At 42.9% G+C, this 26,406-nt stretch overlaps 1 protein-coding gene across 4 annotated transcripts in view; it reads right to left on the bottom strand.

Annotated features, from left to right (window-relative positions):
- Positions 1 to 26,406, bottom strand: part of RALGPS2 (Ral GEF with PH domain and SH3 binding motif 2) — a 287,833-nt gene that overhangs the window by 261,035 nt on the left and 392 nt on the right. The window lies entirely within an intron of this gene.

The following is a 26,406-nucleotide window of genomic DNA, read 5'->3' as shown; positions in this document are numbered from 1 at the left end:
TTTGCATCACAATCATTAATCTCAGCACATCTGTGGTAATAAGATGAGATGTGTTAGTTTGTGTTCCTTCAGCTGACTCTAAACACAAAACTGTGCCTTGGTCATATAATGAAAATAGCTATTGATGTTTTATTATTTAATGGTGAAAGAATGTTGGAGATCGATATTTAAGGGTATTAATTTCATTTTTGTCAGTAAGGGAATTCTTTCCCCAAACCTCCAAAAACATCACTCTTAAATGGGTAGTGTGCAAAAGTGATAAAGACAAGGGATTGGAGGTGAAGTATGAAGTTTTATTCCTTTCTGCCACCAATCCAAGTATTCAACAACTGCCTCCAGTTTCCTCTTTTTGTCTGTGTATTCTTTTTCATTTCTGTCAATCTCACCCCATCCTGAATTTCTGCCCCTTTGCTCATCAAGGGTCTTCCAAAAACAAAACAAAACTCCACACCATTTCCCCTACCTATTTGACTTTCTCCTCCTATCAAAGGGTCTTACCACAGTGTTAAGACTGTTTCCAGAGCTTACCAAGATTGCTATTTCAGTCTGCCACAGAAAATCTCTACATACAAGAAGTGTACCCTCCACCCCATCAACTGGTTGTGCTCATTTTGGCCTAGAAAAAACAAAAACTCAAACATACTGGCACCAACCACCAAGTCAACACATCACCACTGATTAGAAAGGAATGAGGCAAACTACTCATCTGTTCCCTCAGCAATCTCTTCTCCTGCAATTGGTCTCTTCTGCTTCCTGCCTCTTTTCTCCTTCTGAGCACCTCAATCATTTTGCTGCTGATACACACAGTGCCTCCACATAGGAGGGAAAAAAAAATAGGAACAGCACAGTTACAATCCTCTGCTGTGGAGGAGCTCTCAGTAATTTAAATACCTCAAAAGGATGGGCATGTGGGAACACCACGCTTGTCTACATAACCCGCTGGATCGACAGGCAGCGATCAATCCAGCGGGGGTCAATTTATCACATCTAGTCTAGACGCGATAAATCGACCGTTGAGCACTCTCCCGTTGACTCCGGTACTCCACCAGGACGAGAAGCACAGGCGGAGTCGACGGGAGAGCGTCAGCCATCAATTTACCAGAGTGAAGACACCCCGGTAAGTAGACCCAAGTAAGTCGACTTCAGTTACATTATTCACATAGCTGAAGTTGCTTAACTTAGATCGCTCTCTCCTTCCCTCTCCCCCAGTGTAGATCAGGCCTAAGATTCCCACTACACTACCTCCAATTTGACCTCAATATTTAGTATCAGAGTCTACCTGTTTAGTAGAAATTTTATACACCCTAAAAATATTAACCCAAGTTAATTGTGCTTTAAAATATTCACAAGGAAGATTAAAGCTACATGCCTCCTGACAAACAGGACTGCTTTCTGGAGGAGTATTTTGGTTGGAGACAGTGAAGGATGGCATCCTCTGCCTTTGTTGAAGCTTATACTTGAATGGCTTCAAGTATGGTGCTGATATGCTTGATTACCTCAGCATCCCGCTGGAATCCTTGAGAGAACAGAGCACTGTCTCCATTCAGATAAGAGCTTCATTCCCTTGAAGGTAAGTTCTCTGTTGTTGCCAGAAACATTCTAATAAGTGACTTTAGTTCACTCACAGGAATGTTTGCTCTAACAGCAGATTTCAAGAAGATATTGCATAGCATCCACAGAGAGCAAGTTTAAAACTGCAACTATCCACATCAGAAAGTTAATTCTAAGAATTATGTTTATTCTCTCTGGGAACAGAAAAAACACACATACATACAATATTCATGTCTATGTTGCCAACTCTCAATTTTATCAGGAATTTCAGAATTTTCTTCTTAAAGCTTCAGCTCCTAGCTACTTGAGATTACATGAGAATCTCAGCTTTCATTAAAAATAACTTTCTAGCCCTCACAGTTGTGGAGAAAGACTTGAAAACACAAACCCTAAAGGATCAAAAGCCAGAAGGCAAATAAAAAGAACCCAAAATTATATAACTTTTAAGCTAACCTAATGAAGTTTTGGGGCAGTCATGATTTTTGACTGTGTGGATTTGGCAATACTGCCAATCAAAGCAGCCCAAATTCTGAATATCATATACTCAAACTGCTCACCAACAAGCTGCAGACCAGAAATTTGAAGAAATCATTTGACAAGTAATTTCAAACAAGTTCAAGAAAACTGATCCATTAGATAAACAGAAATAAGAGGCAAATTTTACATCTTCATAGCTCCCGAAACTACAAAGGATAAAAACAGATATCTTTGGAACATTTGGTGTGGTCTCAAACCAAGCAGACCCACTTGGGGAAACCCGCATCATAAGAATGATGAACAAGTCACATACATTTTTAGAAATCATTCCCCCCCCCCCATCTTATATTATCCACAAATGAGTCTCCTCTTATCTGCTAGATGTACAGCTGAGGGAAAGACCTGGTCTAATATACTTCACTCTCAACAGACAGCAGCACAAGAAGGCTGTTTTATCTCTAAGGATCTGCATAACCTCTCTTTTTACCATCAGGAGAAATACCTCAAGTGTTTGTCAAATTGTCTGAATATTGGTGTGGAGTATGAATATATGGGCTTCCACAGGTCTTCAGCCCTTATATGGCCTAAAAGAGATCCCAAGCCAAGCACCAAATGCAGAAGTTCCTTGCAGTGGGAGTCATGGGAATAAAAGTTCTGGCTCTTCTCAGGGGCCCTGACCTAGTGACTATACTCCTGGCTTCCTCCCTCTCCCAGCACAATTTCTGTCTCCAGTTTACACAATCCCTTGGAAACTGGCCACTCAGCAAAGCACAATATATCTCAGGATTAGCCAGTTTCCTAAGGGTTATAATAAACAGCTTCATGGTCAAATAGATGGGTTGGGAAAATGGGAGGTTGTTTTTGATTGGGTTTTTTTGTTTGTTTTGTTTTGTTTTTTAAGAGGGTTGATTTGGCCATGTTTGGCCATCTTTAGACAGTAGAAGATTACTACTATCTCTATTAAGAGTGGCTCCCAAAAAATGGGTTGTTTTCCACAAATACATGTTTTTATTAGGTGATGCTCTAGAACAGTGGCTATCAACCGTTCCTGACTACTGTACCCCTTTCAGGAGTCTGGTTTGTCTTGCGTACTTCTAAGTTATGCCTCACTTAAAAACTACTTGCTTACAAAATCAGACATAAAAATACAAAGTGTCACAGGATACTATTACTGAAAAATTGTTTACTTTCTCATTTTCACCATATAATTATAAAATAAATCAATTGGAATTAGGGCTGTCAAGTGATTAAAAAAATTAATCATGCTGTTAAACAACAATAAAATACCATTTATTTATATATTTTTGGGTGTTTCTACATTTTCAAATATATTGATTTCAATTACAACAATACAAAATGTACAGTACTCACTTTATGTTTATTTTTATTACAAATATTTGCACTGTAAAAAAAGAAATAGTATTTTTCAATTACCCCATTACAAGTATTGTAGTGCAATCTCTATCACGAAAGTTGAACTTACACATGTAGAATTATGTACAAAAAACCTGCATTCAAAAAATAAAATATAAAACTTTAGAGCCTAGAAGTCCAGTCAGTCCTACTTCTTGTTCAGCCAATCGCTCAAACAAGTTTGTTTACATTTGCAGGAGATAATGCTGCCCTCTTCTTGTTTACATCACCTGAAAGCGAGAACAGGAGTTCGCATGTCACTGTCGTAGACAGTGTCGCAAGATATTTACATGCCAGATGCACTAAAGATTCATATGTCCCTTGATGCTTCCACGACCATTCCAGAGGACATGCGTCCATGTCAATGACAGGTTCTGCTCGATAACAATCCACAGCAGTGCGGTCCGACACATGTTCATTTTCATCATCTAAGTCAGATACCATCAGTAGAAGATGGATTTTCTTTTTTGGTGGTTCAGGTTATGTAGTTTCTGCATTGGAGTGTTGCTCTTTTAAGACTTCTGAAAGCATACTCCACACCTAGTCCCTCTCAGGCCTGGTCTACACAAGGCGTTTATGTCGAAGTTAGCGCCGTTACATCGAATTAACTCTGCACCCGTCCACACCGCGAAGGTATTTAGTTCGACATAGAGGTCTCTTTAATTCGACTTCTGTACTCCTCCCCGACGAGGGGAGTAGCGCTAAATTCGACATGGCCATGTCGAATTAGGCTAGGTGTGGATGGAAATCGACGCTAATAGCTCCGGGAGCTATCCCACAGTGCACCACTCTGTTGACGCTCTGGACAGCAGTACGAGCTCGGATGCTCTGAACTGCCACACAGGAAAAGCCCCGGGAAAATTTGAATTTGAATTCCTTTTCCTGTCTGGCCAGTTTGAATCTCATTTCCTGTCTGGACATCGTGGCGAGCTCAGCAGCACTGGCAACGATGCAGAGCTCTCCAGCAGTGATGGCCGTGCAATCTCAGAATAGAAAGAGGGCCCCAGCATGGACTGATCGGGAAGTCTTGGATCTCATCGCTGTGTGGGGCGATGAGTCCGTGCTTTCCGAGCTGCGATCCAAAAGACGGAATGCAAAGATCTACGAGAAGATCTCTAAAGACATGGCAGAGAGAGGATACAGCCGGGATGTAACGCAGTGCCGCGTGAAAATCAAGGAGCTGAGACAAGGCTACCAGAAGACCAAAGAGGCAAACGGACGCTCCGGATCCCATCCCCAGACATCCCGTTTCTACGAGGCACTGCATTCCATCCTCGGTGCGGCCGCCACCACTACCCCACCAGTGACCGTGGACTCTGAGGATGGGATAGTGTCCACGGCTGGATCCTCGGACATGTTAGCGGACGGGGAAGATGAGGAAGGAGATGAGGAGGACGAGGCAGTCGACAGCGCTCACAACGCTGATTTCCCCGACAGCCAGGATCTCTTCATCACCCTTACAGAGATCCCCTACCAACCCTCCCCAGCCGTTACCCCGGACACAGAATCTGGGGAAGGATCAGCCAGTAAGTGTTGTAAAAATCTAAACATTTATTTGTAACAGAACAGGAATATTAACAATTTAAAAAATGGGTTTCTCATGATTAGTTTGATTAGCTTAACGATTCAGTCATGGGCAGTGCAACTATTGAAAAAAAATCTAGCAATGTCCGGTTTTGCATGATTGTCCTGCCCAAGCCGCTCTACTGGTTAGTCACTGCTACAGCAGCTACAGTAAAATGCGGTCTATATGTCCGGGGATGGAGCAGAAATCCTCCTGTGACATCTCGAGGAAGCTCTCCTGGAGGTAATTGGAAATCCGCTGCATTAGGTTCTTGGGGAGAGCGGCCTTATTGGGTCCTCCGTAGTAGGACACGTTGCCACGCCACGAGACTATCAAGTACTCTGGAATCATTGCTCTGCACAGCATGGCGGCATACGGCCCTGGTCTTTGCAGGCTTTCCCGGAGCATTCTCTCTTTCTCGCTGTCAGAGATCCTCATGAGGGTGATGTCGCTCATGATGACCTGCTTTGAATGAGGTAGGGGAATGTTAGTGTTGGGACTGCTTTGCCGTTCCTTTACAGAACTGTAACCGCTGGTTTGCAGCCACGCGGTGGAGGCGGGAGAGGGGCAGCCGAAAGGGATCGTTCCCGGGGACAGCCGCGAGGGTGTGGGACAGGAGCAGACTTCCTGCTTGCCGAATTGCTGGCAGCAGGGACCGACATTGATTTCAATGTGAAATGAGGCCATTGCTAATATTAAAGTTTTAAGCTGCCACAAGTCTACGGCTTACCATGTCTGCCTGCAACAGAAATTCCGTTCTCCTGAGAGGCTTCTCAAATGTGCTGTAGAAGACCCCAGGCACTGAATGCGAAGGCCGAGAATTCGACCTTGTGCTGAGTGCGCATGTGATAGGTGCTGTGCATGGTCTTGTTAACAGAGAAAGACTATGTTCTTTGTTCACAACTACATTTATCTTTCTGAGGAATTCACTCCCTTTTTCCCATTCCCACAGCCCCATCTGCGACTGTCTCACAACCTAGCCTGTCATCACACTCCCAGAGGCTAGCGCGGATTAGGCATAAGAAGAAGAGGACACGGGAGGACATGTTCTCGGAGCTTATAGCCTGCTCCAGAGCCCAGGCAGCACAGCAGACCCAGTGGCGGGAGAACTTGACCCGAATGCACCAAGCCAACATGGATCGGGAGGAGAGGTGGCGTCAGGAAGACCAGCAGGCGACTCAAACCCTGCTTGGACTAATGAGGGAGCAAACGGACACGCTCCGGCGCCTTGTGGATGTTCTGCAGGAACGGAGGCAGGAGGACAGAGCCCCGCTGCAGTCCATCTCTAACCGCCCTCCCCCGCCACCAAGTCCCATACTCCCCTCACCCAAAGTGCACAGAAGGAGAGGCGGCAGAGTCCCTGCTAACTCTCACTCCACCCCTGCAGAGAGCTCGAGCAGCAGAAGGCTCTCATTCCCCAAAATTTGACAAGTTCTTTCCTTCCCGCCTGACACAAGCCCCCGTCCAAGTTTCACTTTCCCAGTTCCATGTTTGGTTGATAATAAAAAATACGTTTCTGTTAACTACTGTTTCCATCATGTTCTTTTGGAGGAGGGGGGGATAGGGGGTTGGTAATTCGACAGGACAGTCACCTTTGGCAGGGTATATAGTCGGGGGCAGGCACAGCAGCAGGGCACATACATAGTGCAGTGATGCAGTGACTAGTTACCCTGGTTAGTCTGGGAGGTTGTTTTCATGTTATGTGGTGGGGGGTGGGTTGCTCTGTGACTTTGTGGCAGGGGAGGGCAGTTACAGATCTTAAGCGGCGGTCCTTAGGCAGGATCACAGAGCCACACAGCAGGGGATCTGTAACCGTCCTCCCCCTGCCACAAAGTCACATAGACCCCCCCATACACACAGTCCCTATCAGGAGGGGTGACAGGCTCCGTTGAAACAACCATCCCACCGCAGCGGAGCCTGTCAATCCTTGAGTTTAGAAGCTGCATTCGCGCCACTACAGTACACCCGCTCCGCACCACAGTCTGCGTCCCAGTTTTAAAAAATTCCCGCGAATACAGTATTAAAGAAAACGGTGTGCTTTAACAAAGTAGAACTATTTTTATTTTGAAACGTGTGTTGGAAGTGGGGTGAAGGGGGTATGTAACTGGATAGGATAGTCAACATTAACTGGGTAAAGAAACAGGGGCAGGTTTAGCTTCTCAATACACAAACTTTAAAGTCACAGGTTACCCTGCTCACTCAGGAACTTTGCTTTCAAAGCCTTCCGGATGCACAGCGCTTCCCGCTGGTCTCTTCTAATCGCCCGGCTGTCTGGCTGTGAGTAATCAGCAGCCAGGCTATTTTCCTCAACCTCCCACCCCGCCATAAAGGTCTCCCCCTTGCTCTCACAGAGATTGTGGAGCACACAGCAAGCTGCAATAACAATGGGGATATTGGTTTCCCTGACATCACAGCGAGTCAGTAAGCTTCTCCATCTCCCCTTGAGACGGCCAAAAGCACACTCCACCACCATTCTGCACTTGCTCAGCCGGTAGTTGAAGAGTTCTTTTTCAGTGTCCAGGGCGCCAGTATAGGGCTTCATGAGCCAGGGCATTAGCGGGTAGGCTGGGTCCCCGAGGATGACTATAGGCATCTCCACATCCCCAAGAGTTATTTTGTGGTCCGGGAAGTAAATACCTTGCTGCAGCCGTCTAAACAGACCAGAGTTCCTGAAAACACGAGCGTCATGAACCTTGCCCGGCCATCCCACGTAGATGTTGGTAAAACGTCCCCTGTGGTCCACCAGTGCTTGCAGCACCATGGAAAAGTAGCCCTTTCTGTTAATGTACTGGCTGGCCTGGTGTTCCGGTGCCAGGATAGGGATGTGAGTTCCATCTATGGCCCCACCGCAGTTTGGGAATCCCATCGCTGCGAAGCCATCTATGATCGCCTCCACGTTTCCCAGGGTCACTACCTTTGGCAGCAGTACATCAACGATTGCCTTGGCTACTTGCATCACAACAACCCCCACGGTAGATTTGCCCACCCCAAACTGGTTCGCGACTGACCGGTAGCTGTCTGGCGTTGCAAGCTTCCACAGGGCTATGGCCACTCGCTTCTGGACAGTCAGGGCTGCTCGCATCCGGGTGTCATTGCGCTTCAGGGCAGGGGACAGCAACTCACAAAGTTCCAGGAAAGTTCCCTTCCGCATGCGAAAGTTTCGCAGCCACTGGGATTCATCCCAGACCTGCAGCACTATGCGGTCCCACCACTCAGTGCTTGTTTCCCGTGCCCAGAATCTCCTTTCCACGGCATCAACATGACCCATTGCCACCGTGATGTTCTCGGCGCTGGGTCCCCTGCTTTCTGAGAGGTCTGTGCTACTCTCAGACTTCAGGCCATCACCGCGTTGACGTAGCCTCCTCGCCTGACTTTTCTGCATCTGCCTCAGGGAAAGGTGTATGATAAGTTGCGAGGCGTTGAGAGCGGCCACAACTGCAGTGATGGTTGCAGCAGGCTCCATGCTCGCAGTGCTGTGGCGTCCGCGCTGTCACTGACTAGAAAAGTGCGCGAACTGATTTCCCGCCGGCGCTTTCAGGGAGGGAGGGCGGGAGTGATGGACGGATGACGACAGTTACCCAAAAGCACCCTGGACACATTTTTTTTACCCAGAAGGCATTTGCGGCTCCACCCAGAATTCCAATGGGCAGCGGGGACTCCGGGAACTGTGGGATAGCTGACCACAGTGCACCACTTCCAATGTCGACGCTTTCCCCGTTAGTGTGGACTCACAAAGTCGAATTACTGTCCTTAGTGTGGACACACACGTTCGACTTTGCAATATCGATTCCAAAAATTCGATTTAAGTAAAATCGAACTACTCTCGTAGTGTAGACAAGGCCTCAGATATTGGAAGGCACTTCAGATTCTTAAACCTTGGGTTGAGGGCTGTAGTTATCCTTAAAAATCTCACATTGGTACCTTCTTTGTGTTTCGTCAAATCTACAGTGAAAGTGTTCTTAAAACAAACAACATGCACTGGGTCATCATCAGAGACTGCTTTAACATGAAATATACAGCAGAACGCGGGTAAAACAGAGCAGGGGACATACAATTCTCCCTAAAGAGTTCGGTCACAAATTTAATTAAACGCATTTTTTTAAATGAGCGGCATCAGCATGGAAGCATGTCCTCTGGAATGGTGGCCGAAGCATGAAAGGGCATATGAATGTTTAGAACATCAGGCACATAAATACCTTGCAATGCTGGCTACAAAAGTGCCACGCGAACACCTGTTCTCACTTTCAGGTGACACTGTAAATAAGAAGCGGGCAGCATTATATCCTGTAAATGTAAACAAATTTCTTTGTCTCAGTGGTTGGCTGAACAAGGAGGAGGACTGAGTGGACTTGTAGGTTCTAAAATTTTACAGTTTTGTTTTTGAGTGCAGTTTTGTAACAAAAAAAATCTACATTTGTGAGTTGCACTTTCACGATAAAGAGGTTGCATTACCGTACTTGTATGAGGTGAACTGAAAAATACTATTTATTTTATCATTTTTACAGTGCAAATATTTATATTATTTGTGATTACAAAGTGAGCACAGTATACTTTTTATTCTGTGTTGTAATTGAAGCCAATATATTTAAAAATGCAGAAAAACATCCAAAAATATTTAATACATTTAAAAACTGAGATTCTATTGTTTAACGGTGTGATTAAAACTGCGATTAATGATGATTAATTTTTTTAATCATGATTTTGTTTTGAGTTAATGGCATGAGTTAACTGCAATTAATCGACAGCCCTAATTGGAATATAATTATTGTATTTACATTTCAGTGTATAGTATATAGAGCAGTATAAACAAGTCATTGTCTGTATGAAATTTTAGTTTGTACTGACTTCACTAGTGCTTTTTGTGTAGCCTGTTGTAAAACTAGGCAAATATCTAGATGAGTTGATGTACCCCCTGGAAGACCTCTGCGTATCCCCAAGGGTACATATACCCCTGTTGAGAACCACTGCTCTAGAACTCCACTGTACTGTGCCAGGTCAATCTCTGAAATTGTCACTAATGTAAAAAGCTAAAATAGACTGCATGACTACTACACTACATCCTCTTAGGGAAAATTGATGTGGAGGCAGTGGGGTTGAAACCCATCTCTTATTGACTACAAGTCATTCTTTGTTTTGAGTTAAGCAGCTAGCTCTTTCAAATACATTAGACCAAAAAGGTAAACCCCTAAGGACACCAGTCCACTCTCCTTTCCATTAATGTATGGAACTTCCATTAGTACTGGAAGATGTATGCACGAGTGCATGGGTGTCGAGAGTTTAGATACCTTCCCCTCCTCATTTATGAATAACGAAAAATTCATTACCATTCACATAAACCCATGCCATTAAAAAAAAAAAAAAAAAACACACAACATGTACAATACACAAATATTTGGCATTTCTCTCAAATCATACCAGCTAGTTCTCCACAAGATCATGGAGGTGCCCTATTGACCTAGAAGTAATATACATCTGACCTCATTACTCCCATGCAACATAGTAGGGAAAGAGGACACCAGAGCTGGAGAAAAACACCAGCAACTAAAATTTGCATTTGCTCAGGCTCACCCTGTCTCCCTCTCGAGGAGCAAAGCCAGCTAGACATCTGTCCCATTCAGCAGAAGTCAGCCCTGAAGTCTAACACCTAGAAGAAGCATAGAGTTAACCGGGTATGTCTATACTGCAAATTAAAACCTGTGGCAGTGAGCCTCAGAATCCCTGTCAATTGACTGGGGCTTGCAGAGCTAGAAATAGCAGAGCAGATGTTGGGGTTCGGGCTGGAGCCCAGGCTCTGAAACCTAGAGAGGGGTGGAGTGTCTTGGAGCCTGGGCTCCAACCCAAGCAGGAACGTCTGTCTGTACTACTATTTTTAGCTCCACAGCCCAAGCTCTGGCAGCCCAAGTCAACTGACCTGGGCGCAAAGACTCAGACACAAGTTTCCCTTTGCCATGTAGAGATATCCACAGCGTCTCCGGGGAGTAAGGCAAGTCTGCCCTCTTCTTTCATTCCCACAAAAAGGTAAAGGGAAAGAGGCCTGTAACCTTACATGCCTTCTAATTCCATTCCTGCCCATTTCCTTTTTGACTGAAGACTATAGTTTTAGGGAGAGACTGGGAAAGCCAGAGTCTGTAAAACTGTAGAAATTGGACAGGATAAAAAAAATAATGAAAAATAAAATGCCAGCTGGCTCAGAGAGCAAATGCAGTATATAAAACTCTTGAGTAAGAAGTCCTTTTAGTTGTACATACAACCCTCAGCCTTTGAACATACTCAGCAATTTTTTTTACGACTTCCCTCAGATATATTTGTAATTTTATGATTGTATACAATAGGTTAGAGAGAGACATATCAGTTGCATCAAAAACATGACTCATCCCAAACACTGAATGTGAACAGACTTACCCTGGTTATACAATTCCAAGAAGGCCAAATATGTCTCCTACTATCACATTGATGCCACACATCCAAACTATTGTTACATGGCAGTGATACCTGTTCAAGATTGACCAATTCACACAGATTCCATCCCACAGTGGATTTCCCATTCTATAAGCAGTCTCACTTTTCCTTACAATTGCACTTGGTGGAAAGTTTTTAGCATTAATAGTATGATTTAATAATTTTCATACCAAGAATAAAAATGTCACAACTGAGGTATAAAAAACGGTTACTAACCTTCCGTAACTGTTGTTCTTTGAGATGTGTTACTCATGTCCATTCTGTGTTAGGTGTGTGCATGCCATGTGCGCTGTTGCCAGAGATTTTCCCCACAGTGGTATCTGTAGGGGCCAGCTCTAGCACCCCCTGGAGCCCCATCCTGGGGACCAGGGCATGCCCTGTCCCAGCGATGCTGTCCCCTGAGGGGACCGTTATCGAACTCTGCTAACTATACATGACTAACACTAACTACGTACAAAAACTGTCAAATTCAACCACTGGAGAAGTCTTGCAAACACAAGGGAGAGAAAGTCATTCCAGCAACCGTCACAGGCGGTAAGAAGGAACTGGAAGGGCGTGGGGCCAGCAGGATCCCTTATGCCAGCATATGGGGGCGGGACTCCCAGGGTCACTAGAGCCAGCCCTATGGATACTACTGGGGGGAAAAAAAATCTCTGGCAACAGCGCATGCGGCACGCGCACACCTAAAGTGGAATGGACATGAGCAAGCCCTCGAAGAAGAATGTTTAGGATTGACCAATACTTCAACATTACCAAAACATGTTAAACAATGGGTCTCTCAAAACACAATACACGATATGTTCTCAGAGTCTAATATAATCCGGGATTCTTTTGTTGAATTAATTTGAGTCTTAAATCCTAAGTAGAAGATGCAACCTCAATATATATTTTGCTCCAAACATCCATGGCTATTTCCAAAATTTTCTCCCCAGAGTCCTACGTAACTTTGAAATCCAGAGTAGACAAGTTAGCCACACTGCTTCATTAGACAAATAGGCGCATTTTTTGTTGCGTTTTCCTGAGATGCATCATCGTTATATGATCCTATTTTTTCAATTCATATTTAAATACCACCACACAAAAGTAGAATAGCAATTGTGAATTATTTTGTTGCCATTATTTGAGTTGTTTCTTTTCCCTCTCCAGATCACTCAATTTGCCTTTTTGATAACCCACAAGACAAGTTCTGTTGCACTTGTGATTGTACCATAAATATAAGTCTGAAAAATCAGTCATGCACATCCTATTTCTACAAACTGAAGTCTCATACACATTAATTACTATATACATTGCAGTTTCTCCTGGAAAGGGTACTTGTGAATTAGTTTTTATTTTGAAATATTCATTAGGTTCCGCAAAGAAAACTTCAAATAAATTTGCCTTTTTCCTGGAGCTGTGTCATGATATTTGACGTCTCAAAAACATTAATAAAATACTAATAAAACACAAGTTGTAGCATATAATGCAACTTGGAGCTGTATGCATAAGTTATTCACTCAGAGCCAAGTTTCATAAATGCACTGTTGGCATTTTGTTTAAAAAACAAGCAGAAGACACTACATGCAATTAGACATTCAAAAAAGAACAATCTGCAAGCACACTTTCTAAAGAAGATTGGTAATTCCTTCATATTTATCAGGACAGACTTTCCTCAAAAGCATAAAAAGACTGTACTCTTGCTTTATACTTCAAAAATACTTAATTACCCAGCCTTTTAATATCCCTGACAGAATATACCTTCTCTTTACAACTGAACTTACATCCATTTCATATCTGATATTCACTTCACAATTATAGTCAGAAGACTAAGCAGAAACAAGGAGAGAATCAACTTGACATTTAGATTTGTTTTAGATTAGTTTTGCTCTCTTTCACAAGCTCCCTCACATTGTATTTTAACTAGATATTTGTAAAACGCCAACCAGGGTGGTGTCTAGGCACCAGAAGAGCAATTCAAGGGCATAAGATAATCCCAAACAGGAATTCTGCACAGGTTGCTGTTACTTCGGGCAGGTCTACACTACGGGACTAAGTCAACCTAAGTTACGCAACTCCAGCTACGTGAAAAATGTAGCTGGAGTTGACGTACCTTAGGTCGACTTATTGTGGTGTTTACATCGCGCTGGGTCGACGGTATAAACTCTCCCGTCAACTTTCCTTATGCTTCTCGTTCCGGTGGAGTACCAGAGTCAACGGGAGAGCGATCAGTAGTCGATTTAGCAGGTCTTCACTAGACCCGCTAAATCAACCCCCCAACAGATCAATCACCGTGCGTCAATCCCCTGGTAACTGGAGACAAACCCTTAGAAGGTAAGCATTTCTTTTTCCTTTTGTATTTGTAAAAACTGTGTGAACAAAAGTGACTGACTGCGATTCATGGGGATGACCAATGAATTTTGGCCATCCCCATGACCAATAGATTTCTTATCTACATTAGAAAAGGTTTGTTAGCTATACCGGCAAACCACACTCCAGCTCCTGCATGGGGAGTGGGGGAGGAGGCGGAGCGAGGGGAAGACAGCTTATACTAACACTTTTCCCAGTATAGCTTACGTCAGTTCCCCAAATGAAATAAATTACATTGGTAAACGGACTTTTTTGCCAGGATAACTGAGCCTACTCTATGACTCTTTGCTGGTATAAAAACATTATAAAGAATAACACTCCTAACCAATATTATTATATAGGGTGACCAGACGTCCCGATTTTATCGGGACTGTCCCGATATTTGCTCGTTTGTCCCACGTCCCAACCAATGTTTGGTCAGGACACTGGACAAACAAGCAATTTTTGCCCTCCACTCTGGCTCGCGCCCCCTCCCTCGCCCCAACTCCGACTCCTCCTTCCCCCGTTGGATAGCTCTCCAAATCCCCGCCCTGGCCCCACCCCCTCACTGCCCCATTGGATCCCTCCCCAAATCCCCGCGTCTTCCCGAAGCACGCTGCATTCCTCCTCCCTCCCAGGCAAGCGCAAGAGGGAGGAGGTCCGGGGACAGCGGGATGAGTCCGGCCTGGCCCTGGCCCGAGCGCAGGCAGGAGGGCAGCCACGGGTCCAGCCTGGGGAACCGGCTTCCTATGCGCCCATGGGTGGGGGGGCAGCAGCTGCCCGCATGGGGACTCCAGTTCCTTGGGGCTTCACCTCCACCACCTGCGCCCCGGCCCCGGAGGGGTGTAGTTGGCGCCGGGTGCCAGGCGCATGCCTCTGCCTGACACGCAGCGAGGGAGAGGCGGAGGAGCGGCTGGAAGGGCCGGTCAGGCGGCGGCTTCGCCGCAGTGCTGGGGATAATTAGAATCTGTGAGTCTGTCTGCCTCCGGAGGGCAGGGTGGGGGCAGCAGTGCGTGCCTGGCTGGGTGTGCGACCCTAGGTGAGGAGATCCTGTCCCGCGATGCTTGGGCGAGTCCTGGCCTGGGGGTCGCAGCAAGGTCCTGCTTCTCCAGCAGGGTGTAGCCCAGTGGTGCAAAGGTCACTACAGCTCCGCACTCCCGGGCCCGCAGGGAGCTGGAGCCCGCCAGGGAAGGGGCTGCCCCACGCTGGCGCGCCCGCGGCCAGCCCAGGCCAGTCTCCGCGCAGGGACCTGGCAGGGGTGCTTCCCCTTTCCGTGCCCATCTCCGCGGTGTCGGGGTGTCAGTCCTCAGGCTCCAGGCAGGGGTTGTTGTGTCCCGGGACCCGGGGGCCACTATTTACATTTGCGTGTGGCCGGCACCAGACTAGGCACTTCCCGCTTGTTCGTGCTTTTTTTTTTTTCTCCCCACCGGCTTTTTTATTTTTTGGCTCTGCCCCCTTCCCCCGTGACCCTATTATTATACCAGCTAAAAGACCTACTGTAGATATAGCTGAAAACTCATTTTTGACTTTGTCTGAAGTGCTGACAGTTAACTTACAATAAAATCCATCCATTTCACACACATTCCTTAGTGTGAATGTAGTTGAATAAAGATGCCTTACAGCTTATTCCCCTATACCAGTATAAATCACCTTTATATTGGCATAACTGCATTCACAAGAGCGTTACATTGCTTTAACTATTCGGGTATACATTTTATTTATTTAGATTTAAAATATTAAAGACGACACCTAGCCCTGGCTCCAAGAGCCTTAATTATAAAATAAATGCATTTAAATTAAATCTCATCATCACTGAAATCACTTCTCCAGGAACTCCGCTAGCCAGCCAGTCATCATCTAGGAAGCATACCCTCAGCCTTTTCCAAAGACCCTATCAAACAAGGATCTTTAGCAGCATGCCCAGGAAGTCCCCAAATTCAGGCCAGGAAGGGGGAGCAAGTTTCAGACAAAGAGCCCTCCTAGGAGAATGTTCTAACAGCCAGCCCCTTTCTTTTATAAGAAAGGGGATCCAATTTGAGAACCCCTGCTAATCAAAGCAGTAGCAATATGGCATAGGGAGCCAGGCAGTCTCAGGTCACAACCAACACATTAAACTCCATCTGGAACTAAATGGGCCATCAGTGCAGATCCCAGAACACTGATGGCATGTGCTCCCAGTGAAATGACCCACTCAATAAGCAAGCCATTGTATTCTACACCAACTTCAGTCTCGAAATGGTTTAAGGGGGGGGGGGGGGAGGGATAGCTCAGTGGTTTGAGCATTGGCCTGCTAAACCCAGGGTTGAGAGTTCAATCCTTGAGGGGGCTATTTACGGATCAGTGGGGAGGGGGCAGAAACTGTCAGGGACAGTCCTTGGTCCTGCTATTGAAGGCAGGGGACTGGACTCAATGACCCTCAAGATCCCTTCCAGTTATATGAGATACGTATATCTCCATATATTATATTATAAGATGCAGTCCCCATGCAGAGCACACTGCAGTAGTCTAATATTAGAGGTGACAAAAGCATAGATAACAGTAGGAAGCATCACATCTCAAAGGAAAGATCACAACTTCCAGGCCAGATGCAGTGAAAAGCTGACTGGGTCACTGCTGTAATATGACTGTCAAACCACAACAACTGGGGGTCTAAAAATCACCCCTCAGTCGCAAACACTAATAACTAATGGCAGATGTGCTCCTTTAATCCTGGAGACTGATAATATACCTTCAACATCTCTTCCAGTTGCTTATTCCAACCCATCATCGTCAGTCTTATCTGAGTGGAGCCTCAGCCAGTGTACTCTCACCCATGCTCCATGCTCAATTAGACACTGACTGAGGAGCTGAATTGCATCATCCCAGACAGATGAGAGAGAAGCCTACACTTGGGTGTCATCAGCACACTGAAAAAGCTTAACCCCATATTTCATTTTAACCCTCCTAATGGCCCCATATACACGTTGAACAAGAGGGGTGAAAAATGGTACTGTGCAGCACCCCACACATGACAGCTCTCCAAGAAGAGGGGCAATTGCCCACAACTACCCATTGAGATCTGTCCAAGAGGGAAAAAAAACAAAGCCATTGAAGAGCAGTCCCATCCACCCCATAAGGTTTCAGAGGAGAGTCAGCATCACCTTAACATATCAAAGATAGTTGATAGATCTACTATCTCCAGCATGGACACCTGGTCTTCATCTATTGTCAGGAGATGGACCAATGCAATGTCTATGCAACAGGCAGGACTATATCAGATTGATAAGGGTCAAAGAGATAAAAGGCATCTAGGTACCATGGGAGTTGTCCCACCACAATCTTACCTAAGTGACAGGGAATCTGCCCCCTTCTAATCATAATATATTTCTATACCAATCCAAAGTAGTCTTCCTCTCTTCATAATTTACCAACTTTATTTTACTGTGTCTAATGAGCTATAAAAACATAATGGGAATTTTATTTAGCAATTAAAGTACACTGTATACTTTTAGAAACAGATTTACATAGAAAGTTTTGTATTCTCTACTCTACATCTTATTCAATTATTACAACTTTACAAAAATACCCAAGTGTTGTCAGTTATTAATCATGTGTGAAAGAACTGTAATGAATTTCATCTTAATACATTACTGATACGCCTACTTAAGTTTACCTTTATATTTTTAACTTTTGTATCAAAATTCAAATTACAAGAGGCAGTAAATGGGGAAGAAGCTCAACTGAAACTTTATCTTAATTTAAGATTAAAAATTTTAAATATTTTAATCGTATTCATTTTTCACAGTACATAGACATTTCTCATTTGAAGCACCTTATTAATTTTAACTTTAGAACATCTGGTAAATAGCAAGCAAACATGTCACTGACTGAGTGGGGAATAACCAGTCCTTATATGGGTATATTTATACAGACAGCTTTTATTTACACCAAATAATCTTTTTACTGTATAATGGATCTAAATTATAACAGTCCCTATGACATATTCTCCTTATAACTTAATTTATTAAGTTCACTGGACAGACATCATAAGAAAAGTAATGTCCTCTTTGTGATAAGAATACTTACTACAAAAATAAGAGTTCCAGAGTAGCAGCCGTGTTAGTCTGTATCTGCAAAAAGAACAGGAGTACTTGTGGCACCTTAGAGACTAACAAATTTATTTAAGCATAAACTTTCGTGGGCTACATCCCACTTCTTCGAAAAATAGTTTCAGGAGGCATTTTTAAGTATCTTCTCAAAAATTTCTTGCTCATTTTCTTTTACAACACTGTCAAATATAGGACTGTCAAAGACTCTCAAAACAGAAACATGTCTTCGAAGTGGGATGTAGCCCACGAAAGCTTATGCTCAAATAAATTTGTTAGTCTCTAAGGTGCCAAAAATAAGAGTGAGATTCCACATCCACACACACACTCAGCTGATGTAATCATACTGAGCTTTCAAGCACTGCTTGGGACACTGATCTTAGAATATACTGCCTTAACCCACCATGTTTCTCAATTCCATAACTTTCATTGGGGATCTGATAAGCATTGCATGGATTAAATCAACTGGAAGGAAATGTAGATCACGGACCATACGTTCAGTTGCATCTGAGGAGATGAATGGGAGCGTGGAGCTAGGGAAATATGAGGACTACCATTCAGTGCATGCATTGTTTTGTACTGAAGCCTAATGTCTGCAGGAGTAAATTCTCCACTTCTTCAATCCACTGACATACAAAGGCTTCCTAACACAAAGGGCTCACACAAAGTATTTCACATCAGAGTTGATGACAAAATTATCATTTTTTTTTCATTCCACTAGCTACAACAAAGATTCATGTATTTTTCTGAAAATCCTAACAAAATACTGTATATTTGTTTTCTTTGCTTGCAAACTGACCTACTCATGGGATTATTATAGAAACTACCAAGTGATTCCCAAATTTAATTTGACTTTCCCTCCCAATATATAAGGGCATCAGACACTTAACAAAAAATTCAGAATGTCCAGTTTAAATCTCTTCCTTTGTAAAGGTATGTTTAATTTCCTTCAGGTTTTCAAAAAAAAAAAGTTCTTCTTTATCCTGACAGTTAACCTTAAAATTTTGAAAACAAAGATGTTTTGAGGATCTTTTTTCTTATAAGTTAAATGAAGAGCAAAAAGATCAGCCTTCTGATGATAGCCTTGTTGCAAATATAACTATGGATAAAATATTGGTCTCTCCCTAACAACATGGCTCTCCATCAGAACCAACACATTACATTTGTCTGATTCTGCTTTTGGGACACAGACCTGCTGTCAGAGGAGTCTAAAATTTTTATTTATATGACTTAGTCTGTACACTTTCCAAATAGTTTCAGGAGGCATTTTTAAGTATCTTCTCAAAAATTTCTTGCTCATTTTCTTTTACAACACTGTCAAATATAGGACTGTAAAAGACTCTCAAAACAGAAACATGTCATGATGTGTTTGTAGTGAAATATAGTGCATGCCTTAGTTCACACAAAAGCCAAGTAATTAGATTACACCACCCAGCCCTAAAGCAAAGTTTTCAATTCAAACAGAAAGCAGGAGTTCAATTGGCTCAGAGTTCTGAGTACCTAAAAATCAATCAAGGACCAAATCCTGGTTACACTGAAGTCAGTGGCAAAATTCTCAAACTTCAGCAGGACACAGATTTGATCCCAACCAATTCTTTAAAAAATACAATTTGCAGGGTTGGTAATTTCATGAGAAAAACTAGTTTAGGACAGGGCACTGTTTAAGCCAGGAAAAATAAAATTATTATTAGACAATAGTAATGAAAATTACTAAAAAGTACTTAATTTGATAATAGTTTTGCAGTAATATAGTCTGTTTACTTTTAATTAATGGAAATAAAACCAGAAATTGCCTCATCCTAAAGCGGTATGCCATTGCATGAGCTATCTCAAATAGAAACTGAAACTTCTGAAATCTGGGAATTCCCCTTCTTTGTTTTGGGGAAATAATGGTTTTAGATAGAGATGCATCAGGTATCAATTCCAAATACTGATGAAAGATCTGGAGTATGTCAAGAGAAATGTTTAACTAAAAAAAATATATATATATATATATATATATATATATATATATATATATATATATATATATATATATATATATATATATATATATATATATATATATATATATATATATATATATATATATATATATATATATATATATATATAGGGAATATATATATATATAGGGATCTTAAAAGTCCTAAAACTCCATTTTAATAAAGACAAAAATAAAATTTAAAAAAACAACAGGTTACTTACTGGTAACCAGGGTGGATAAAAATCAATTATTTAAAAAAAAAAATCAAAACAATCAGATTTTTTTTTTTAAACTTAATTTGGATTTTTTTTTTTGATCAAATGCTTTTTGAGGAAAAATATAGTTAAAGATAGTTAATTAAGGTACTTGATAGCTCAAAGATATCTCATCATGGAATAGGTATTATAAATTCTAATTCTATAATATGAGACAATATATTCATGTAACGTTTATGAAAAGTTTTGTAAATAGAGTTTCAATAGTTCATGGATTAGGGACCCAATCTTATAGGGTTCCAGGGGCTTCTGTATAGATTATTTAGGTTAATCTTTCAATCTACCCAATGGGACTCAGTGCTCAGTCTAGAACAGTGGTTCTCAAAGTCGGTCCGCCGCTTGTTCAGGAAAGCCCCTAGCGGGCCAGGCCAGTTTGTTTACCTGCCATGTCCGCAAGTTCAGCCTATCGCGGCTCCCACTTGCTGTGGTTCACCGTTCGAGGCCAATGGGGGCTGCGGGAAAAGCGGCCAGCAAATCCCTCGGCCCGCATCGCTTTCCGCAGCCCCAATTGGCCTGGAGCGGTGAACTGCGGCCAGTGGGAGCCGCGATCAGCCGAACCTGCAGACACGGCAGGTAAACAAACCAGCCAGGCCCGCCAGGGGCTTTCCCTGAACAAGCAGCAGATTGGCTATGAGAACCACTGGTCTAGAAGATACCATCAGAGATGCTTAGTTTTGCAGTTCTCAAACTGTGGATTTGTGCCTCCAAAGATAACATGCTTCTTAACAGCAAAAATGTTTTTAAATAAATAAATAAATAAATAGAGAGAAGTGAGAAATAACAGACCTCAACCCTATTGTCCCTCTGCAAATTTGTGTACACAGAGTCAATCCCTTACCTCTCTCTAAAAGTGCAAAGTTTCAAAAAGTTCAGTGAATAGAAGATTGTTAGGTGCAGAATAGATCTAGACAAGGAGAAGAAATCTGGAGATAAATGTGAGAAGGGAGGGACGGGCAGTAGAAACAAAAGGGGAACTGTCTGAGCAGCATATTCCAGAAATCTTGAGGTCCTTCTGAGTGTAGCCTTCATTGATTTGAGATCTACCATACCATTCTCTCACTAGAAGAGAAAACCTATAATGGCAGCAGGCCGTAAAAGAGGCCCAGTTTGGGAATAAGAACCATTCAAGAAATATGTGTTTGCTGATGATGTTTTAAAGAAAGTCACACCAGTGAACTGGTGGAAGTCCCTTAAGCACTTGGATTCAGAGACTGTTGAAGTGATAATCTCACTTTTAACAGCAGTAGCCTTTTCTGCTGGTGTAGAAAGAATATTTTCTTCCTTTGGACTAATTCATTCCAAATTGAGAAATCGTTAGGAACCTGAAAAAGCAAGGAAGCTTGTTTGTCTGTTTTTTTCCAGATTATGAGCAAACAAGAAAATGAAGGTGAAAATGACTGAGTTAGCTGCAGAAGCCAATATTTTAAGTTTCTCCTGTTGACCTGGCTAGCAGAGATAATTTAATTTGTTTGTTTGTTTTTTTTAATATTTCATTCAATTATTTTAGTTAAAAACGATTTTAACAAAAACAAACCTGATTTTAAAAAACTTGAATGTTTAACTACATTCCAAAATTCATATGCTTGTTTTGTTAAAATATTGTTAGGTTTCAGAGTAGCAGCCGTGTTAGTCTGTATCCGCAAAAAGAACAGGAGTACTTGTGGCACCTTAGAGACTAATATGCTCTAATAAATTTGTTAGTCTCTAAGGTGCCACAAGTACTCCTGTTCTTTTTTTAAAATATTGTATGTTTGTTTCTGAAGAAAAAAATCCAGAATATATAACGTTGTTGTTTTAGTTAAATAAAAATTTAAATGTCTGTTCGGTGATGTTCTCCTCCTAATACAGCATGGCAAGAAAATCCTCCAAATATTAACGATTAACCTGTTGAATTGGAGATAGTTCACGTCCCAATGACTTCATAAATATCTGCTTCAATTATCTTTGGTAAATGAAATAACCAAACAATCATTCATTTTCTGATATAGCTATAAAACTAATCTGAAAAGTTTTCAAAATAAATCACTTTAAAAATGTATAGTGTGTACCTTCTAAAAATGAAACCTACCGCTATCTCTGAGTTGTGAAGAATATGTATTAAGATTATAACAACCAACAAGAATGCACTTTTATGTAGAAATCCATGATTAAATCGAGTCTTCCTAACTAGTGACTTAAATCAAATCCACCCTGCTGGCAACTGATATTCTTTGTGTATTCCCACTTGGGGGTTGGCGCCCAATGGCATCAAGCTCTTGGAATCCCTAGCAAAGCTGTGTTCTTTGGGACTACATGGTGACCCTCTATTGACATCAGCATTCAACATCTGAGTATATATAACAGTATGGCCACCAAACACCTCAGTTCCTTCTTATGGAGCCAAATAGTATGTTAAGAACCCCAAGGTAGAAGGAAAGTGTGAATGCACAGAGGCAACTCTCGTACAACAGTTACCATAAAGTAGCCTCTCCTTTTCTAAGGGCCTCTATGTACAGTATTCCAGCTTGTGGAAGAGTGGCAAGCAACACCACATAGAACAGACAATGGATTGAGGAGTTCTTTAGGTAAAGAAGTACAAAACCACTGCTTGCTGAAATCTAGCATCAGAGCGGGAATCAAGATCTAACACAGGGTATTTAGGGAAGATGTGAACTGAACTCCTAGTGGCTACTCAACATCTCTCTCCTATAGGTATTTATCTCAGACATGCTACCCAGGCTACATGCTACCCAGCATTACAGTATTTGAGGGTTTGTCTACACTTGTAACACTACAGTGGCGCTGCAGTGCCACTGTACCACTTCAGTGTAGACACCACCTATGCCGATGGGAGTGGTTCTCCTATTAGCATAGGTAATCCATCTCCACAAGAAGCAGTAGCTATGTCAACAGAAGAATTCTAATTCTTCTCATTCTGATTCTTCCATTGACCTAAAACTGTCTACACCAGGGGTTGTCAGCTTAATCACAATGCTCAGAAGTGTGGATTTTTCACACCCCTGAGCAACATAGCTGGGTCAACCTAACTTTTTAGTGTGGAACTAGCCTCAGTGTGCAATGAGACTTCATCCCTGTTGGGAAGGAAACTTGAACCTTAGAACTGCAAAAACCTCTGAGTGGAAATACTCTATGTTTTACAGCTCTCCCCAGTGACACAAATGTTAAGATGTACAGAAGGTCTTAGTCCTTTTTAAGTAAAAGCAGAGTCCTCTTCACATGAAAGAGAGGTTCCTAACTCTCTTCGCTGGCAAAGAAAAGTAAGTGAGGTAGGTAGGGGGCTAAAAAATGCAAACATTTTTGCATTTGTAAATGATTCACCTGCAGAAGAAAGTGGTATAGTGTTATTAAATAAGATTTTCAGATAAATGCAACATTTTTCCATAGAAATTGCTTCAAAACAAGGGGCAGTACTTCTGAAAAAGACCGAGAAATACCAACTCCGGGACTACTATTTATCCACTAGACCCTGATGCTACAATCTGATCTATACAAGCAGCTTCTTGCACCAGCATGGAGCCCCATTAACTTAAATAGATACTCCTGGGGGAATTCTGCACCACTGCATGCATACAGAATTCATGTCCCCTGCAGATTTTTTTGCTTCCCAGTGGAAAAATGACTTCTGACGTGGCAGAAAGAGAAGCTGCAAGAGTGGTCACGCACTCCTCCCCAGCAGGACAGGCACATCAGTTCTGGCACCCGGAACAGCCAGCAAAGACATCAATTATCCCCAGGAGGGTGGGGGGCCAGGACAGGGCGGGCATGGGAAGACACCAATCACCACTGAGGGGGCAGGGCATGCATGCCAGTGACAGACAGACATTCTGCCCCTCTTGCTCGCTATTGCAGCATGCCTGAAGTAGTGGGGCAAGGTTTCAGGGTGTTTCTGAGGAGGCAGGCATGGGGCACAGCAGAATGTAGCAGCCTGCTTATTTAATTGTTCCCAATGTTCTTAGTGAATTCCCCCAGGAGTAAAAAATGGGTGCACAAGTTTTAAGGTTCCTTTACATTGCCAGAGTAGTGTAAAGGAGCCTTTTGTAAATAACTGTATGGCCTTATAAATGATTATGGTGCTTTAGTGATTAGAACTGATCTAAATTTTGGGGCTGAAAAAACTTCCTATCAATGTGATCCATGAACTGTTTACTACTGGCCTTTCTGGAGATGGTCAGTAGCCAATATAAATTGTGAGTTTGACACCCCAACCCTCACTTGCTCTTTCAGTTGCCTAGGGCATAACACTGATGTTATGGCTGCATATACTAGTTGACTAATAACTAGAAATAAAGGGAAAAACCTAGCTACATTACTATTAGACAAAAGGGGCATGGAGATTTCCTCCAATGCTCCTCACTCCCATTCTCCATCCATTGTATTGTAGTTTAAATAAATTACCAAAATAATTGAAACTGGCATGATTATATTTCATTATTTTTACAAATAAATTATGCAGAATTTTAAAATATTGTGTGCAGAACTTTTAATTTTTTGGTGCAGAATTCCCCCAGGAGTAAGTGAAGCTCTACATCATAGGAGTTATGGTCCGTATGTAGACCGTATGATATAATCAGGGTCCAAGTCAGTACAGTATATGTTGAAATGGTGGTGTACATGAAAGTCCTACTATTTTTAAGGATTCTAAAGCTTGTAGTATATATTTAACATAGTTCAAAAGAACATGAGAGGAGACGAATTTTTTTAATTTTACCATTTGTTTCCTTATTATGAGTTTACAACACTGTGTAGAGTTAAAAAAAAGGCACAGTTACAACTGGTATGATGGTAATACCTTACATTAATGGACTGAAAAACGTGCCAATTTTATTTAAAAATTTAAACATAGAACTGGGACTGATAAGATTGTTACAGATAGAAAGAACTTAATTTTTTATAAAAAAGTTAACTTCATTAAAATAGTCCCCTATAGCAACTGCCAATCTTGAAATGAACCCAGTAAACAGGAGAACTGCAAGAGTTTATGAATTCTCTATTATCTGGATATTTGTTTTTCGCACTTTATTTTCTCTTTGATTGGAATCCAGTGTCTTATCTGCCTCTTTTCCGTCTATATTAGCACAGTTTTCCCTTCCCCCTACCATCCAAACAAAGTAACAGCTGTGCTAAATTGCCTCTGAGAATGCAGCTCTCTGAATATACTGGACTGTCTGTGTGAAACAGTAACTGAAGTAGTCTCCAACTGCGCATTTAAGAGCAAATGGTTGTCTGTCACTAGTCTGCCTGAGACAGTTGCATCCAATTCTTTGTTTAGCCTACACATCCCTCCCAGAACCACATCTCCAAAAAGGACTAGTGTCTATAACCCAACACCTATTTCTGTTCTACTGCAGTGGTTTCCAGGTGCAGGCCAGTGGCATCAGGAGTGTTGAACTTCAGGATTTTGTCACCCAAACTTTCCCTCTTCATTATAAAAGTCTCCATGGTAGTGCAGCACTCCAAACCCACCTCGACCCATCCTAATTCAAAGAGTGCATGCTATAATCCATTTTGCAACCCAAGCTGCTCCATAACCCCATCTCATGATCACAAAGACCCATTCAAACCCTGGGTGCTTTAACTCACCAACAGGCTCAGTTAGTTACCCTGTACCCACACCTCACAACTAATGCATTAAAACCGCAAAAGCTCTAATTCTCTTAAAACATAGACCGACCATTCCATACTGCTGTCAATAAGCAAAAGCTTCATTCAAACCGTGCACGCTCTTACTCGCACCCGGTTTGAGCTATTGTGTATCCCCATCTAATGATCACACACACAGACCAATTAACAGGAACACCGGCGCATTAACCTGGCCAAGGCTCAGGCCCTTTCAAACTGTGGGTCCTCTAGTCCGGCATGGGAGGCAGGCCAAGGTAGCCCACCTTCCAAACACGTGCCTTTTGATCCATGTTCCCTATTCACATCATACCCCTCTCGCCATCGCGCAGCCCCATTCAAACGGCAGGTGGGCTGGCTGAGTCGGGGACGCTCCATACGCCCACCCCACCCTAGGAGATGGTCGGTCCCCCCGGCCTGTTCACACACGGGCGGGAATTGGGCGTTCCAGCCCCATTCACACAGCGCACGCTTTGCCCTGGCCTGGCGGGGCTTATGCCGTAACTACCCCCGTTTCACCCACCGCGCGCCCCAGGCCAGCACGGGCCCTGGCCGGAGTCCAACTCCCCCGTCGCCCAGGCGTGTCTCTGGGGCGTGGGGGACCACACGCGTGGGTGTGGGTGGTGTCAGTGACCCCGTCCCGACTGCAGAGGG

This window comes from Malaclemys terrapin, chromosome 8 (assembly GCF_027887155.1).
Source record: "Malaclemys terrapin pileata isolate rMalTer1 chromosome 8, rMalTer1.hap1, whole genome shotgun sequence".
NCBI lineage: Eukaryota > Metazoa > Chordata > Testudines > Emydidae > Malaclemys > Malaclemys terrapin.
This window is presented reverse-complemented; position numbering and strand designations above follow the sequence as displayed.